Raw genomic sequence first — 19,182 nt, 5'->3', positions numbered from 1 at the left:
ATGGTAAGGCGACCGTTTGCGATATGCAAGACATCTGGCTTCGAGTCCTGGTCCGGCACAAATTTTCATTGTTGTCATTCGTCCCTACAGTTGATAGTTGTTCATATTGCGAATAGTTTCAATGTATATAAGGATCCAGTACACTGAACGTTACATGACTTTAAATGCTGAACTGAGGAAGCATGTCACTGGAACGGTCAAAACGATAAATAAAGGTGATAACATAAAGTATCAGTCACTGTCGCCCTTTAACTAGGATAGCGGTCTCTGGTTCTTCCGGGACCAAAAATAGCTTTTCCACACATAGGCCTCGGCCAAATGTCTTGCAGGTAATCAACTATCTGCGCGCTGAGATATCAGCAAAAGAGGTCGAACTGGACCTCTGAGGACTAGGATTTCAACAATTCAAGTCGAGAGATGAAACCACTGACAAACTATTGGCCAGACCAATGTATTGTGTCACTGCAGCACCAACCAGTGACTCAATCTACAATGTTCGTCATTTGTTAGACGCTGAAGTGCAAACAAACTCTCTGGAAAAAAGAAGGATCGCAACAGTTCAAACACTGTGATTCTTGAGTTTCTCCCGGCGTATTTAATAATCAAAATATCCACGGGTGTACCGCCGGTCTACAGTGTCCAATGGGCACAATATTTCGGCGATCGTACATGTCGCCATCATCAGGTGAACTGACGGACTGAGCTCCTGTGAACGTGCCGGCATGGAGATCCGTACGCTATGGCTGCACAGGGGGAACTGGTTTCGGTCGCGGCGGCGTCCGATTTAAATACCCTCCGCCCGCGGCGCGCTCCATCCGCCGTCCGCGCCCCGCGCCACGGTCGCGCGGTGGAACAGATTGCGATGGTGTCTGAGATGACGAAATTACGGATTTTTGTTAAACGCCTTGATAGCTTCAGGTTGGATGAGTCAGATATCGTGGTGAGTTTTGACGTCGTTTCCTTGTTTACGAGGCTACCCCTGAGAGAGTCACTAGAATCGATTAGTCAGAAGTTTGACGAGAAGACCACTGAACTCTTCAGGCATGTCTTGACTTCCACGTATTTTCTCTTTAATGGAGAATACTACGAACAAACGGAGGGAGTCCCCATGGGTAGCCCACTCTCACCGGTGGTAGCGAATTTGTACATGGAGAACTTCGAGGAGGAAGCGCTGTCGTCATCCGAATGGAAACCTACTTGCTTTTTCCGTTACGTGGACGACACGTTCTTCATCTGGCCACATGGTATGGATAAACTCCTTGACTTCCTTACACATCCAAACTCCATACACCCCAACATAAAATTCACAATGGAGACTGAAATGGAGGGTAAATTACCTTTCCTTGACGTCTTGGTCAAGAGAAGGGCTGACGGCACCCTAGGTCATGGGGTGTATCGGAAGACAACGCACACTGATCTGTATTTGCACGCAGACAGCTGCCACCACCCTTCACAGAGGAATGGGGAACTTAAAACTCTAGTACATAGGGCGCGCACTATCTCTGACGCAGAGAGTCTACCCCAGGAATTGCAACATCTGAGAACTGTATTTCGAAAAAAATGGGTACTCAGAGTGGCAGATTGAACGTGCTCTCCGCCCAACCACTACAGCACAATCTGTGAAGATGGATGAAATCACGCGGAAGGAGGTAGGCACTGCGTTTATTCGATACACATCTACATCTACATCTACATCTATACTCCGCGAGCCACCTTACGGTGTGTGGCGGAGGGTACTTATTGTACCACTATCTGATCCCCCCTTCCCTGTTCCATTCACGAATTGTGCGTGGGAAGAACGACTGCTTGTAAGTCTCCGTATTTGCTCTAATTTCTCGGATCTTTTCGTTGTGATCATTACGCGAGATATATGTGGGCGGTAGTAATATGTTGCCCATCTCTTCCCGGAATGTGCTCTCTCGTAATTTCGATAATAAACCTCTCCGTATTGCGTAACGCCTTTCTTGAAGTGTCCGCCACTGGAGCTTGTTCAGCATCTCCGTAACGCTCTCGCGCTGACTAAATGTCCCCATGACGAATCGCGCTGCTTTTCGCTGGATCATGTCTATCTCTTCTATTAATCCAACCTGGTAAGGGTCCCATACTGATGAGCAATACTCAAGAATCGGACGAACAAGCGTTTTGTAAGCTACTTCTTTCGTCGATGAGTCACATTTTCTTAGAATTCTTCCTATGAATCTCAACCTGGCGCCTGCTTTTCCCACTATTTGTTTTATGTGATCATTCCACTTCAGATCGCTCCGGATAGTAACTCCTAAGTATTTTACGGTCGTTACCGCTTCCAATGATTTACCACCTATGGCATAATCGTACTGGAATGGATTTCTGCCCCTATGTATGCGCATTATATTACATTTATCTACATTTAGGGAAAGCTGCCAGCTGTCGCACCATTCATTAATCCTCTGCAGGTCTTCCTGGAGTACGTACGAGTCTTCTGATGTTGCTATTTTCTTGTAGACAACCGTGTCATCTGCAAATAGCCTCACGGAGCTACCGATGTTGTCAACTAAGTCATTTATGTATATTGTAAACAATAAAGGTCCTATCACGCTTCCTTGCGGTACTCTCGGGGAAAATCGCCCGCATTTTGAAGAAACACCGGGTCGGAACTGTGTTTTGTCCTCCGAATAAAACTCGTGCACTGGTGGGGAGCGCCAAAGATGACCTGGGTTTGAGGAAGGCCGGCGTGTACCAGAATCCGTGTCAATGTGGCAAGTCGTATATCGGTCAGACGATGCGTACCGTCGAGGATCGATGCCGTGAACATCAGAGGAACACTCGACTGATGTATCCGAGCAAGTCGGCGGTCGCTCAACATTGTTTGTCGGAAAATCACGCTGTGGAGTATGAACGCACGAGGATTATGGTACAGACGTCGAGATACTGGGACAGCGTTGTTAGAGAGGCCATCGAAATTCGCACCAATGATGACCTCATAAACCGTGACTGTGGCTATTATCTTAGCAAGGCTTGGGAACCAGCGATAGGGTTAATCAAGAGTAAATCGATCAAACGTATAGTTGTGACGACCACGGCGGACAGAGCCATCACACCGACGTCATCTCAGACGCCGTCGCAATCTGTTCCACCGCGCGACCGTGGCGCCGGGCGCGGACGGCGGAGGGAGCACGCCGCAGGCGGAGGGTATTTAAATCGTCCGCCGCCGCGACCGAACCCAGTTCCCCCTGAGCAACCATAGTGTACGGATCTCCGTGTCGGCACGTTCACAGGAGCTCAGTCCGTCAGATGATGGCGACATGTATGATCGCCGAAATATTGTGCCCGTTGGTCACTGTAGACCGGCAGTACACCCGTGGATTTTTTTGAATTCAAACACTGCCAGCATTACTTTCACACACTCATTACTTTCACTACCCTGCACTACAGAAGAGGACAATTGCTGCACAGCCTGCTAGAGCTGCCACCACTGCAACGAACTTCACAACACCTGCCTGACAAGAGACTTCGGACTTTATGAAACAAGCACAGATGTTTGACAGCATTTCCATATCGTTACTGCTCTGTGACAAAGGAGCATTTTCGCCATCCTCAAGGAAACATTCCAAAAATTTAAAAGTGCCCCAGACATGACATGCAAACTTATCACCCTGGTGGAAGGAACCTCTCACGAATGGCCATAGATCGACATAGAAGAAAAATCTTACACTTTGCATACTCAGTGTGAATGGAGTCAGCGACAAGAAACCAGAACTGGAGGATCTCATTGACAGATACAAAGTGGAATCACCTTTCTGATGCACAAACAGCTGCGTTCTACCCAGTCATATGATCAATGGCCAAGTGTGTGGTGGGGGGTGGGGGTGGGGGGGAAGATCATCTTAATCAACAAAAAAAAAAAGATAAGACATATCCACTCATTCTCCCACTGCTTATTCTCCTTGAGGAAATGGCGTTAAATATCCGTGTGGGGACCTTAGTGCTAAACGCTAAGCCTAGAATTCCTGACATAACAACCCTTAAGCCGAGAGGCTGTATGACTTAGAGGAAAGCTAGGAGACAAACGCTCTTGGACATGAAGATCCAACACACATATCAGCAAGTCATAACAACAGTCCGGATGTCCTCGACATAGGCATGTTCAAGGATATAAATACTCGTCTCCAGCTCAGCGTCGTTAAGGACATCATCCGACCAGAATCCTGTCCGTGGCTGCAGTAGCGGGGCACCAGACCACTTCTGCCACACAGCAACTGGCATTAGTTCAGTTCTTGGCTGAACAACAATGTTCGACCAACTGAAGATGTATCAACCCTGTCACCTATCGATGATACCATCTCAACCCTGACTGGCAAGAACAAGAGAGCTCTTTGACAGGCATCAGTCAGAATGACTCATACGTTAAGCCGGTATGAAAACTTTTCCCCACTGGTGCGGGAACTCAAGTCTCACAAAAACTGAGCTCGCAGGTGGTGGAAAAGATATTGCAACCCCGAAGTTCGCAGAGAAATGAAGAGTCCGGCACGTGAATTCCACTTTTGAGCTATTGAACATAGGCAGGTAGTGTGGGAAGACAAAAAAGAGACCTTCATACTTCACTCTTGCAATGAGTGACGCCTTGTCTGATCGTTACATCGATGTCAACCACCGAAACTAGCCACCTGTGACCCAAACGATCAATGCTAGGATCCTCTGGCTAAGGCAGAAGTTTTTCCAGCAACATATGTGGCTCGAAACACTTCAGACCAGGATGATGGTGACGACTTTGTGGCTCAAGCTCATACAGTCCGAGAGGAAGTTCAACAGCTAGAACCAGACGTTACTACCCCAGGAGAAGAATGACAAATCATCACTCACCCTGGGAATCACTGATCCCCATATCCAGATGTAGTTGTCGGTCACAACACTGTCTGGGAAAGCCAGCTGTGCTCTTAACGCATATCTATAATATCTTTATGCTGCAGGGATGTTTCTCGACTCCATGGAAGATTGCCTGGGCGGTCCCAATCCCAAATCCGGGGAAGGACTCCACACACCTGGAAAGCTACTGTGCAACAAGTTACTCTCGACCCTCTCCAAAAGGCTCGAATGGCTACTATTGAAGAGAATTCGGCAACGATGTTGTATGTCCAGACCACTTTACATTTCAGCCTCCACTGTCAGCAGAAATGCAACTCATCTGGGTGTCAAAATTCGCTGCGTACAACCTTAATTTTTCCAATTATACGCCAGCAGTTTTTTTACGTCGAAAAGACGTACCATGAAACCTGGCAAGACAAATCATTATCCAAACTGGTGAACTTGTGGCTACTCCCAGACTACAGCCTCAAATTTATTGACAGCTTTTTGTGCATAGGCAAAAATAGATATATACTAGTGAAAATCGAGGGCAGCATTGTAGCCTCTGAATCGCAGCAGACAGCATCCCTACCGGCCAGTGTGGCCGAGCGGTTCTAGGCGCTACAGTCTGGAACCGTGCGACCGCTCTGGTCGCAGATTCGAATCCTGCCTCGGGCATGGGTGTGTGTGATGTCCTTATGTTAGTTAGTTTTCAGTAGTTCTAAGTTCTAGGGGACTTATGACCTCAGCAGTTAAGTCCCATAGTGCTCAGAGCCATTTTTGAGACAGCATCCCTGAAGCTTCTGTGTTGTCTTTACTACTCTTTGTCATCCATGTCAATGACATTCCGCTGTTACCTCTGCTGGTGCTATCCCAATTCATGGAAGACAACACCTTGTGACTAGTAACTGGAGAGTCAGTTTGGTCATCCTTCAACTACAACGTCAACTCATGATTGTAGAAGACTGGGCGAAGAAAAATACAATTACCATCACTGCAAACAAAACGACAGCGGTGAATTTTGCCCAATGCCTTCAGTATTTGAGAGACATTCTCATTTTTCACCATCAGGAAATCCCATGGAGCAACCATTTGAGTACCTTGGGTTCACATCCAACAAATATGTGTAGGGTAAAAGGATCAAGATTTCACAACTCACCTGCCAACTACACCCCCTACTTGCCTGATAAAAGATGAGTGTCAATACGAAACTTGGCTTCTACAGGGAAACAATCCTCCCAGCTGTTTTCTATAGTAGTTCCAGGTGGAGGACAAACACATAATTTAAGAACCAACTTGATTTTGCAAAATTCATGTCTTTGAACAATTCTTGGGGTGTCACTACATGAACAGCGTAACAGACCAGCCATCCATGAAAACATCGTCCAACACACACGCAAGCTCATTCACAAAACAGAAGTCCTATGACTCACATCACGTCATTTAGAATATGTTGTATCAGTAGCACCTGAGCTTAGGCACTGGGTGTGGCGATTGTTGATGTCTAACAGTAACTATCAACTCAAATTTCACCTACTTACTATAAAGACCCTTATGAGGATTACAATACAGATAAACTTACTCTTTAACCATGAACCAAGTGGGTAGCACTTCGTCATAACCATAAGAAAAGGCCCTGACCTCATCTATGACTCTCGTATGGTTCCGTGTACTCAGAGTTGCTTGATTCCTGGTATTGCTACGTCTAGGCTCTCGACTTGGTTTGCTCCTTGGACTTGTAATTCTGCCGTGTTGTCCTAGTTTTTCGTCCATCAATGTTGTTCTCTTTCTGTGGTTTCCAGCGAGTCACCATCGACGTCCGCAGCTAGTCTGCCAGTGTCTCTTGGTCGTGTCTGATTCCAGTCGCTGTAGAAACAATACATACAAAATTTCCATAGCTGGTGTGTTTGTCCCTTACTGGCCTGTTGTCTAGAAGGAACAGGCAGATATGCTATTCATGCCGATTTATGGTACAGTTCTGTGTTGCCTAACACTTCAACACGACAGAGGGTGGACGACAAACTTTATGTTACTCATCCACGATATTACTGCACTTGGCTTTAATCGCAAACGTGCAGTGACGTTACAGTAAACAAGTGCAGTGGTGACTACGGAAAACCCATTGCACTGTCGATGCTTTCAGATCGGTTGCACATAAACTATTAACCCGATTATACGCCTACTAACAAAAAGCCCACCAAACCACCCTCACACCTAGCTGAAATAATATTGTGGTGGACTGGTACGAGAAGCTGAAAATAAATACTTATTTTTGTTCTGAAAATGTTTGTTTTAGTCTGTAGCCGCAGTTTATTTATTTTGCCTCCCTGCTACCAGTTGCGGTACACAGTTACCATCCTCAGGCCCTCCTCTGGCATGCAGTCGTGACACTCGCTGCCCAAGTATGATGGTGAGTCAAATGAAAACCTTAAATTTGTAATAACAAATCGAAATTTCGCGCCGTTATCCTGTAAGTTGGTAAGCGTGCTAGAAACAACGTGCAGAATGGCCTGTAGGTGGCAGCATAGTGCAGATGCATACATACCGTCGCAGCGTGAGTATAAAAATGGCCACCCCACTTGTGACTTGCACCAGGAAAGAACAGCGTTCTGGTATTCGGTTTTTGCATGGTGAAGGTGTGAAACCTATTGAAATTTATCTACGAATGACGGTTCATTAGGGTGATGCATGTTTGTCACAGCATGGTGTGACTTCAGTGGAAGATGCTCCTCGTCCAGGTCAGGCACAACGAGTTGTGACTCCTCAGAACGTTGCATCAGTTGAAGCCATAGTGAAGGTAAACCACCGAGTGATACTGAATGATATTGCAGCATGTTTATAGATTAGCCATAGGTCAGCACATCACATTGTGCATGATGTGCTCCAGTTTCAGAAAGTGTGTGCAGGATGGGTGCCACGGCGGCTGACTCCTGAAATGAGAGAACGACGTGTTCATGCTTGTGAAGAACTTCTTCGGTGCTTTGAACGAGACGGTAATGGCTTCCCTGCAAGAATCGTTACTGGGGACGAAACCTGGGTTCACTTCCACCAAGCGGAAACGAAGAGAGCGAGCAACCCAGAACTTGCCACAAGTGATTTCCATATGTTTGGACCACTCAAAGACGCAATGGGAGGAAAGAAGTTCCGTTTTGATGAAGAGGTACGCCACGCAGTGCGTGAGTGGCTACGCGGACTACTAAAAGAATTTTTGTCTAAAGGAATTTATGCACTTTGTAAGCGCTGGAGGACTTGCATTGAACGTGCGGGAGATTATGTTGAAAAGTGATACAGCTCTGTACCACTTCTGCACAATAAATAATGTTTGAAAAAATATTAAAGTTTTCATTTGACTCAGCCTCGTAAGTGGGTCGGACTTTTGTATTTGACACATAACATCAAGCCGGCCGGAGTGGCCGTGCGGTTCTAGGCGCTACAGTCTGGAACCGGGTGGTCGCTATTGTCGCAGGTTCGAATCCTGCCTCGGACATGGATCTGTGTGATGTCCTTAGGTTAGTGAGGTTTAAGTAGTTCTACGTTCTAGGGGACTGATGACCACAGCAGTTAAGTCCCATAGTGCTCAGAGCCATTTGAACCAGCCATAACATCAATTTTGGAAGCGAACGTAAACTGTAGCTAAATAAATAAACTGTTACTAAAGATTGAAGTAGGCTAAATATTTTCAGTATTGTATTGGCCGTTGTTCCATTGACAGTATGTGGGGAATATGTATTTCAATATGTTAATTGAAGGTGGGTGGAGGTTAAAGGAAACGATAGGGAAGAGAGCACTGATGTCTGTTGCATCGAGACTTTATGGAGAACCAGCGGCGACGAGCGAAAAATGAATGCCCAACTTCCCAGTTACCTCTGACCTCCTGTTTACTGGGTGGTAGCGTTAAGAAGTGCGTTACCCGGACACTGCTCCTCTTAAGATATATTGGAAATGTTCGTTGATGAAATTCGTTCTCCGACCAACTAGCAGTAATCCTGTCTTATGTGGAACATTACATAAAAAAAAAATCTGTCCTGCTGCTCCGGCCGCGGTGGCCAAGCGATTCTAGGCGCTACAGTCCGGAACCGCGCGACTGCTATGGTCGCAGGTTCGAATCCTGCCTCGGGCATAGATGGGTGTGATGTCCTTAGGTTAGTTAAGTTTAAGTAGTTCTAAGTGTAGGGGACTGATGACCTCGGATGTTAAGTCTCATAGTGATCAGAGCCATTTGAACCATTTTGTCCCGCTGCACTGTATTCACGCCGGGTGCTTATGATACTGACCAGTTCAAATAATTATATGCTCCCCGACGTGTACGAGCACAGCTACACGTAGTTGTACACCAATGGCTATCCTTGTACTAATTATGGCTACAGCTGATGTACGGCAGTAGTTTGTCCCCTGAAGTTTTCAGTTTACGTAAGTTTAGTAGTTCGAAACGGAACAATAACTGTGTAACGCAGCAAAGAATATTTATGCATGCTGCGCTCTGTTATTAATCTATGTCGTCGCACAAATAAGTATTTCATTGACACACATTTAGTAATGGGTTGCAGGAAATGTCGCACGGTAAATCCACTTTCTGCTGGTTTAATCTGTACTATTCATGTCCTGTCATTGTATTAAGGAAGCAACTTTTCCCTAAGCTGGGGGAATTAGTTACGTAAATTTCAGTAAAAGAGTGGTAACAACATCCAGATTTCTTTTGCTACTTTAACGAAACTTCAGTACTTTCTCACAATTCAACACCAATGTTCACTTCCTATGTCGGTAAATTGCTAACAGTGTATTACAATGGGGTAAAGTTCAGCCTTCCCCGTATGATAGTCAATTTAAGGCAAGTCCGGATCTTTTCCTCTGTTGGCTTTACGTACTGATATACTCAAGGTTGCTGTTGTGCCTATTTTAAGTTTAATGATTCCTAGCCGATCGCAAAATTTCCAAAAATGCACGAAAGCAATCTCATCGTACCTACGTACAAGAGCATTCGTTGAAATACGACCTGATACAGCAAGCGCTAGAAGCACATTAACAATGTATGAGATTTTTCATCTGTATTACGCAGTGTCCTCAAAGAGTACTCACAAGGAGTATTCTTTGAGTTCACTCGTTCTATTCCGTGATCTATAAGTACACTACTTTGCGATCTACTAATATTATAATTTGAAACTGATGGATTCTATTTGTTTTCATTCCCTTTTTAAAAAGTAAAATCACCTTATACTGGATTTCCTTTCTATATACTTGCAGTTATTCAAGTGATGCTATTCCAGTGGGACTTGAAATTTGGATCTTGGCTTTTGGGACTTTTATTGAGTTTTGGGTACTACTTAATATTTTCAATTTTGCGTCCAAAGGAAGCGCCGTTACAACCTGCACGGAGTGTCTCAGCTCATCACACTCTCATCTAGAGCCACGTATTTTCAGTTCCTGTCCACTTCCTGCATGAGATTTCCGCAGGAGGTCAGAATTAGTTCTACATCGTCGCTGAAGAGAACATCACACATTCATCTAACTGATTCGCCTACATGGGCAGCGAATCCGTCTTCTTGGGTGCAGATACACAGTCACTTCTCACCTGCTACAGGAACCTCACAGTAGTGAGCATGGAGCACACGGACAGGGACTGCGGACAGATGGCGCTAGGTGGGAGCTGGGTCAGCTGAGTTAGTCCGCGCACTTGCGATAGACACAGGGTCCGCTTTGTAAAGCGACCAACACAAATGGCTGGTAACCAGGAGATCATGGGTTAGAATTCCAGTCCGGCACACATTTTCACTCGTCACCAGTGATTCCGCTTAAAGACCGATGTAGCTGACGTAAATAGCCCCTTCCCCTTTTAAACACCTGCAGTATGCCAAAGACGATGTCCTTAATGATCAGCTCCAATTAAAAAAGAGAAATTTCTTTGAAGGTTTCGGTCCCTTACTTAATTTTTCACATTACGTTGCATGACGTGGAAGTTGGTTGATGCACGCGCACGATGTAGTTTGTTCACGTATGGTAACGACGCCCCCCCCCCCCCCCCAATTTTGGTACGTTTTCCCTTCTACTGTGTTGAGGGTTTGGGTAGCCAAGAAGAACACCATTTGTATTTTCTTATTGCTGCCCGATTTTAGGAGGTATTTTATGTATCTTCGTTGGCTTCTATGTAATTATAAGATCATGGAGCAAAGCTATGTTATAAATTTTTAACGTCTTCTGATTATGGCCTGGTCAGCCGCTTAGTATTATGGCGATGTAGCGACTATGGTTGTTTCTGCTGCAGATATTATTAGTGCGGCTTTATCCATTAACAATAACGTCCTTAGCATAGCTATCTTTTTAGTTTAGTTGTAATTTCTACCCAATTTTAGGGCCTCCATATTAGCTTGTGGCTGATTTACCATACGTGCACAAAGTTTGTCGTGCGTTGCTATTAAATATGACTTAATTCACGCATCATCGCTTTTATCATTTGCTCAATTTGCTATTTGTGCGACAACTTTTGGCAATCAGTTAGGTCCCGATCCGTGTTAACTTTGTAATCCCGCTCCCATGCATAAGAAGAGCGTTTCCTGGCCGCGCGCATGCGCAGTGATTTCGACAGCCGCGCATGTGAGAAGCTGCGGTGCCCCAGATCGGTAGAGAGCCCGTGACCATCGTACGTGGGCTGGGGCGATGCAGCACACACAGGGTTGACGTAAGTAATATTATTAACTTGGTACATGTGTAAAAATTCTTCATGGGGTCTTGCCACTGTAGGTATTGATTTTAGCCTTTGACTATGCCTATTTAGATAAGCTGTTTTACATTTGTTCTGAAGAAGGCGTGGTTACCTACGCTGAAACTTAGGTAAAAACCAGGTAGTTTGTGCATTCGAGGCGGATTTTTCATAATTATTTCGATACTTACGATTGCTAACGTTCTGCAATGCTGAAAGTTCCCTTCCCTTACCTTTTCCCTTTCCCCCTTCTACCTTCAATTTACATACATTGTATCACGGCTGCGGATTCCACCACAACTGCCTCCGACTCCTCAAACTCCTCTCTGGCCGGACATAGGGATTGAACCCCTCTACCATCCTTCACAACTACAAATCCTTAATCCGTCCCATCCTCTGTTATGCCAGTCCCGCCTGGGTATCTGTCCCCTGTCCCCTCCCCCCCCCCCCCCAAATTCTATAAGTCCCTTCCAGATCCTCGAGCGCCATGCACTCTGCCTCACCTTCTGTATACCTGTCCCCCACATGGATCCTCTATGACCTGATTCCTTTGCCCCCTCTGCTCCTATTCCTCGAACATATCTGCATACTCTACACCTCCAACCATCTTGATCGCTCTCATACCCTGGTTGCTACTCTCCTCTCCAACCCCCACCCTCTGCTGTGAGTTCACTGTTGTGTCCCCCCTGTCCTCCATCTCTACACCCTTCATCTCCTTTCCCAAGGTGGCTTCCATCAACTCCCCTCCTGGATGATGCCCTCTCTCCCTCTATTTATCCCTCCTATCAGCTCTGATCCTCACCCCACCTCATTCCCTTTGTCCTTTTCCCGCCCCCCCCCCTACCCTGCCTCTCCCCCCCTCCATCCTGTTTTTTTTTTTCCCCACCTACCCTCTCTCTGCCTCCCTTCTCTACCCCGAGTCCTTTTGCATTTCCTTCCTCTGCCTTTCCCTATTCCCTCTCGCATCTGCCCTGCTCCCCCCTTCTGAGTCCTCTCCTTTTGTCGCCCCCCCCCCCCCCCCAGCCTTTCGTTTTTCCTCTCCTCCCACATTTTTTCCCGTCATCTGTCCAGGTCCCCACCACTCCCCCAGTGATTGTTAAGTGTTGGGCATCTTTTCTGAAGTGTTGAGAACAGACATGTTATCGCAAGGTGTCATTTTTATATCGATTGCGAACAGAATCCCGACTATCGCCGTGTTTTTTAATTGTCTATCTACTATTTTCCCTGTCTGCTTCCGGTGTATTTTATTATCATCGCCCACCATTTATTTTGTGTTTTAACTTTCCACAGTTTTCCGCCGTTTTAGATTTTACGTCACCGTTTTTTCGGCTGTTTTTATTGTTTCTTATCTTCTTATGTTTTAAAAATTCTGTAGGCTGAAGAGCGGCGTACTAAACTGCTGCCAGCGCGCCCCCTTCGGGGGATCGAAATCCAATAAAGGAAAAAAAAAGCGGATTCCACATAGTGCCTTGTTTCAGACATGTCCGAAAGAACGCACACCACGTACTCATACACGTGTTTTTGTTCCCTATCAATAACAAGAAGATTGATGATTATTTTAGTAAATACGCAGCATATGTATGAGATCAAGGCACTATCTGCGTAGGAAGCCACCGCACCTGTGTAAACGTGTCGCCAACACAGGTCGAGAGATTGCATTGTCGATGCAGAAAATGCCGCAAGAAGACATTATAGTGTTTGCGCTTGCAACCGGAAGGATTAAAAACGATGTAACAGACGTCCGCAATTTAAAAGTGTACAAAGTAATCCTCGTCACATTCTAAAACAGCTTTTCTGCTTAAAAGGAAGAATAATTTGGAGCAGTGGAAGTTGAATTGTGTCAAAAATGAGCTAATCTCTGTTGGCCCATTATGGCCAAAGGACATCGTCTGGTACGCACTTTGCCTGAAGGAGGCGAAATGAATTGCCGAAACTGGTTGCTTCCGGAGTAAAACAGAATATCTTAAAGTGTCTGATGTGATAGAAGAAGAAACAGGAGTCGATTTAGAAGAGATAGGGGATGCAGTATTAGAATCGGAATTTAAAAGAGCTTTGGAGGACATACGGTCAAATAAGGCAGAAGGGATAGGTAACATTCCATCAGAACTTCTAAAATCATTGGGGGAAGTGGCAACAAAACGACTATTCACGTTGGTGTGTAGAATATATGAGTCTGGCGATATACCATCTGACTTTCGGAAAAGCATCATCCACACAATTCCGAAGACGGCAAGAGCTGACAAGTGCGAGAATTATCGGACAATCAGCTTAACAGCTCATGCATCGAAGCTGATTACAAGAATAATATACAGAAGAATGGAAAAGAAAATTGAGAATGCGCTAGGTGATGATCAGTTTGGCTTTAGGAAAAGAAAGGGACGAGAGAGGCAATTCTGACGTTACGGTTAATAATGGAAGCAAGGCTAAAGAAAAATCAAGACACTTTCATAGGATTTGTCGACCTGGAAAAAGCGTTCGACAATATAAAATGGTGCAAGCTGTTCGAGATTCTGAAAAAAGTAGGGGTAAGCTATAGGGAGAGACGGGTCATATACAATATGGACAACAAACAAGAGGGAATAATAAGAGTGGACGATCAAGACCGAAGTGCTCCTATTAAGAAGGGTGTAAGACAAAGCTGTAGCCTTTCGCCCCTACTCTTCAATCTGTACATCGAGGAAGCAATGATGGAAGTAAAAGAAAGGTTCAGGAGTGGAATTAAAATACAAGGTGAAAGGATATCAATGATACGATTCGCTGATGACATTGCTATCCTGAGTGAAAGTGAAGAAGAATTAAATGATCTGCTGAATGGAATGAACAGTCTAATGAGTACACAGTATGGTTTGAGAGTAAATCGGAGAAAGACGAAGGTAATGAGAAGTAGTAGAAATGAGAACAGCGAGAAACTTAATATCGGGATTGATGGTCACGAAGTCAATGAAGTTAAGGAATTCAGCTACCTAAGCACTAAAATAACCAATGACGGACGGAGCAAGGAGGACATCAAAAGCAGACTCGCTATGGCAAAAAAGGCATTTCTGGCCAAGAGAAGTCTACTAATATCAAATACCGGCCTTAATTTGAGGAAGAAATTTCTGAGGATGTACGTCTGGATTACAGCATTGTATGGTAGTGAAACATGGTGGGAAAACCGGAACAGAAGAGAATCGAAGGATTTGAGATGTGGTGCTATAGACGAATGTTGAAAATTGGGTGGACTGATAAGGTAAGGAATGAGGAGGTTCTACGCAGAATCGGAGAGGAAAGGAATATGTGGAAAACACTGATAAGGAGAAGGGACAGGATGATAGGATATCTGTTAAGACATGAGGGAATGACTTCTATGGTACTAGAGGGAGCTGTAGAGGGCAAAAACTGTAGAAGAAGACAGAGATTGGAATACGTCAAGCAAATAATTGAGGACGTAGGTTGCAAGTGCTACTCTGAGATGAAGAGGTTAGCATAGGAAAGGAATTCGTGGCGCGCCGCATCAAACCAGTCAGTAGACTGATGACAAAAAAAAAAAAGTGTACGGCTGTTGGTGCAGTTTATTTAATTGGAAAATGAGCAAATCAGTCTCCCACAGCGTGTTCGTACGTCCAGTAAAGGTATCAGTAACTGAGTAGCTTACAACCACTGGAATTGTTAAGAAATCACAGTGGCCACCTGCTGTTCTTTTTTTCAGCTGATACAGGATCAGTGATTTAACAAGCAGCCGTGTTCACTATACTCCAGCATATTCCGTATATCGTGCTGTGGTAGGTATTAGTTCTCATCAAACAACACTTCTAGCGAACGTAGTACTGCATTACGTTCCTAGAGCCACAAAGTTTACGAAACAGTCTAGCGAACAACACTGAGCCGCGTCACGGCTCAGCATTTTAGATTTACCCGCGAGATTATTTCACTTGTTTTCACCGCAGCGTGATCCCTGAGCGCTGTAGGCGCTGGTGCGTGAAGCAACAGTTTTGTGAGGACGGCTCGGCCGGTATACGGGCGACAGGACGGAAGCGGCGGGGAGTCAAATGGTGCCTGCCGAGTAAGGACTGCGATGAGTGTGGCTGTTTGCGACCATGTTGGGAGGACCGAATGCCCGCTTGTTTTGCGTGGTTCTCCATGACCAGCTGTTGTTTGCTGGGCCTAGCACTCGAGTGTAACAGGAAACTGCATCGGTGACGTTCTCGTCACCTGGTTCGAAAGATGGCTCTGACCACTACGCTACTTAACTTCTGAGGTCATCAGTCGCCTAGAACTTAGAACTACTCAAACCTAACTAACCTAAGGACACCACACACACCCAAGCCCGAGGCAGGATTCGAACCTGCGAGCGTAGCAGTCGCGCAGTTCCAGACTGAAGCGCCTAGAACCGCTCGGCCACCGTGGCCGGCTCAACTCAACAACTTTTCACTCTTGTACATAAGCAATTTATTCTGTAAACAGGAAACGAACATTCAGCTTTGTCTGAATGTGAATAATGTCAAGTTATTTCCACACCATGAAGAATGTCCAAGACTTTTACTTGATAAAAAACGATAAAGGAGATCGAACTAGCTGGTGAACTTTGCGTCGCTCATGTTATGTTGATGAAGAACAAGCCCGTACCAAGGGCTTCACTGTGAATAAACTGTACCTTTAATGAATATGTTTTTATTGAACAAGAAATAGAAATGTGCCTATTACCATTTCTTTCCGGGGTGTAAAGGCTGAATGACTATTCACAACAAAGTGTATTTTAGTCATTCAGTGGGCATTGTAATACCTCTCTTTCTAATAAACAGCGTTTTTTTTAAACATTTGTATAAAGATTGTGACCACAGAGTCGAAGTTCATGTTTGTATTATATGTGTATCAAAAGGCGGCGCAGCCTTAAAATGTTTTGAGAGCTGCTAGGAGAAGCCTGGGTGTTCGCACTTGCCTTTCTGCTGTCTGCTTCCATGATGCAAGCATCACGGACTGTAATTGTAGAAAAATTACAATATACTAGCTTATCTTGAGTTACTTAAGTGCTACTTTATTATAAATACTCCACGTGTTTAATTTCATTATTTACTGTATCACCAACTTTAATTTTCAGCATATCAAGCAGGGAAGACGCAACATTTCGATGTGGTACTTATCCGCCGCTGCAGTGGTTTTATTGCTAATTTAAAATGTTCTTTCTTATTCATTACAAGTGCTGCTCCTACAGTCGCTCAAAAAAAAAGTCTGAGTTTTTTCAAAGCAATCATACACCATAGAGCGACTACCGAACAGTGATATGCAAATTACATTTTCTAAAGCGCAGTCTGTCCACATCATCTGTTCTGCTGCTCCAAACACCAATCTGACCATAACCTTCATTGTGGCGGCGAAATTCTGAAATATTTCAGTTGGTGAAAGTGGAAGCACCAGCTTACATCTTCCGCAGTTGTTTGTGATTCGAATACCATATTATGGTATCTGCTCTGCATTTAACAGTGGAATCACCATTGCACTCGTAATTTTACCGACTTTCTTTTTAATTTCAGCGAAGGCTGTTTTGACTTTTCTATTTGCTGAGTGAGTCCTCCTGAAAATCTTATATCATTTTTTTCGATTTCTTCTCATTTCATGCTGCCATTCCGCCTTAGCTTTCTTGCATTTCCCGTTTACTTTATTCCTGAATGACTTGTATCTCTTCATTCCTGAATTTGACTGCACGTTTTTGTACTTCCTCCCTTTGTCGATCTGCTGAAGTATTTATTCTTTTACCTTCTCTGTGTTTCCTCTGAGGTACCTTCCTTTTAACTAAGTTTATCTTTTCAAATTGTGTAGTTGCTCTTTTTATAAATCTCCATTGCTCTTCAACTGCACTGCCTACTGTGCTATTCATCAGCGCTGTAAATATAGTCTCACACAACTTCAACCATGTATCTTTATTCCTTAGTATTTGTGTACCCCAGTTGATAGCGTATTATTTGTTCCTGACCAGTCCGTTAAACTTCAGTCTAGTTTTTGTGATTACTAAATTGTGATATGAATCTACATCTGCTTCTGGGTGTACCTGATTCTAGTACTGGATGCCCCATCTCCTCTGATTTGGGAATCTCTGTCTGGCCAAGATGTCATCTAAGTGGACTCTACCCGTATTTCTCAGTCTTCTCCTAGTACAGGCCTACCTCTACCACTCGTAAGTATTGAACAGAGCATTCGCTGAAATGTATTGAAGAACTCAATTAGTCTTTCTCCTCTCCCATTATTACTGCAAAGCCCATGTTGTCCCGTAAGATTTTCTTCTACTCCGTCCCGTAAAATCGCATTCCTGTTCCTCATGACTATTACATTTTCACCTCCCATTCCATACCGAATTACCTGTTCAGTACCCTCATATACTTTCTGCATATCGTCATCTTCTGCTTGCGACATCGGTAAGTATACCGGAACTGTCGACGTAGGTGTTGGTTTGCCGTCGATTGTGATGATGAAAACCAATATCTTAGTCGCACTCTTTGGTTTGTTTACGCTCGTGGGAGCCGTTTGAGTTGCGGTCTGAGAGAAAGTTTGTACAGTTCTTTGAAATCTATAGGACTGTATTATGAACAATGTATTGTAATTAGACTTGTGCATCATGATGTAACCTTTGGATGCTAATATGCGTAAGTAATGCTTTCAGGTGTAGCTAATGACGTAAAGAATTCCTGATACCTCCAACCATTCAGTGCTTAGCTTCTTCGCTTTTTCTGTACTATCACACACTTCATTCCATTAACTGATTAACGATTCCTCCTATATTTTTCATCACTTCGATGCAGTAGCTTTACATTAAGTATTCGATTTACACACCTTATCTTCAGCATTATTCTCTGTAGGCTGCTGTCCCTGCTCGAGAACCCCCTGTTGGTCTGGCTTCTGCACAGACGCTCCTTCCATGTTGTTGCATTTACAGTATAGCTGTCTGCATCGCTGATGCACGCGCGCCACCCCACAGCGGCGAAGATCTCTTAGCTAAACAGAGGAGGTGGAGACCGGTTTGGACTATTTTGGTTAACATTGTCGTATACTTTCCTTAGTGCACAAATGACATGAGGGTATGGCCGTTTCTCTGGCTCTCTCTTGCACTGACAATCGCCAGGTAAGATTTGATCCTCTGATTTCTACATGTCTCCTTAATCCTATTAACTTTCTCCTTATTATTTCTGTATATTCTTATTTAATATTTAAAAAATTAGTTTTTATATCTGTAGATATACAGTTAAAATTTAATGAAGCGGTTACCAAAAGGTGTAGCTATTCGAAACAGAGGAAATTTGTTTTTGATTCTTTGTAGGTACTTTGCACGAAGCCCATAGTGCGACACACAAGATGTAAGCTACAAACCATGTCGCGCCATACATTTAGTAGCTTATGTGGAGTCACCGACGCATCAGAAATGTGCGATTTGTGCTCTGGAATGGTTTTCGGCAAATGTGGCATATACGCAAGGTATTTCGCAGAACCCCACGAAAAGAAATATGTGGGTGTCAGGCCCGGAGGTCTAGCTGGCTCAGAATACAATGCCGCCATGGCAAGGATGACCGATTCAACGTTTTGGGAGATGCTGATTCAAAAGCGTGCAGTGCTTTCCGATTCACTGCTCTTCTACAACGATGGAAATTCTGAACCACACGTTCCGTTTTTCGATCTGTTTATCGACGAATCGGGATGTG

Source organism: Schistocerca nitens, chromosome 11, assembly GCF_023898315.1.
Source record: "Schistocerca nitens isolate TAMUIC-IGC-003100 chromosome 11, iqSchNite1.1, whole genome shotgun sequence".
Classification (NCBI taxonomy): domain Eukaryota; kingdom Metazoa; phylum Arthropoda; class Insecta; order Orthoptera; family Acrididae; genus Schistocerca; species Schistocerca nitens.
This window is presented reverse-complemented; position numbering follows the sequence as displayed.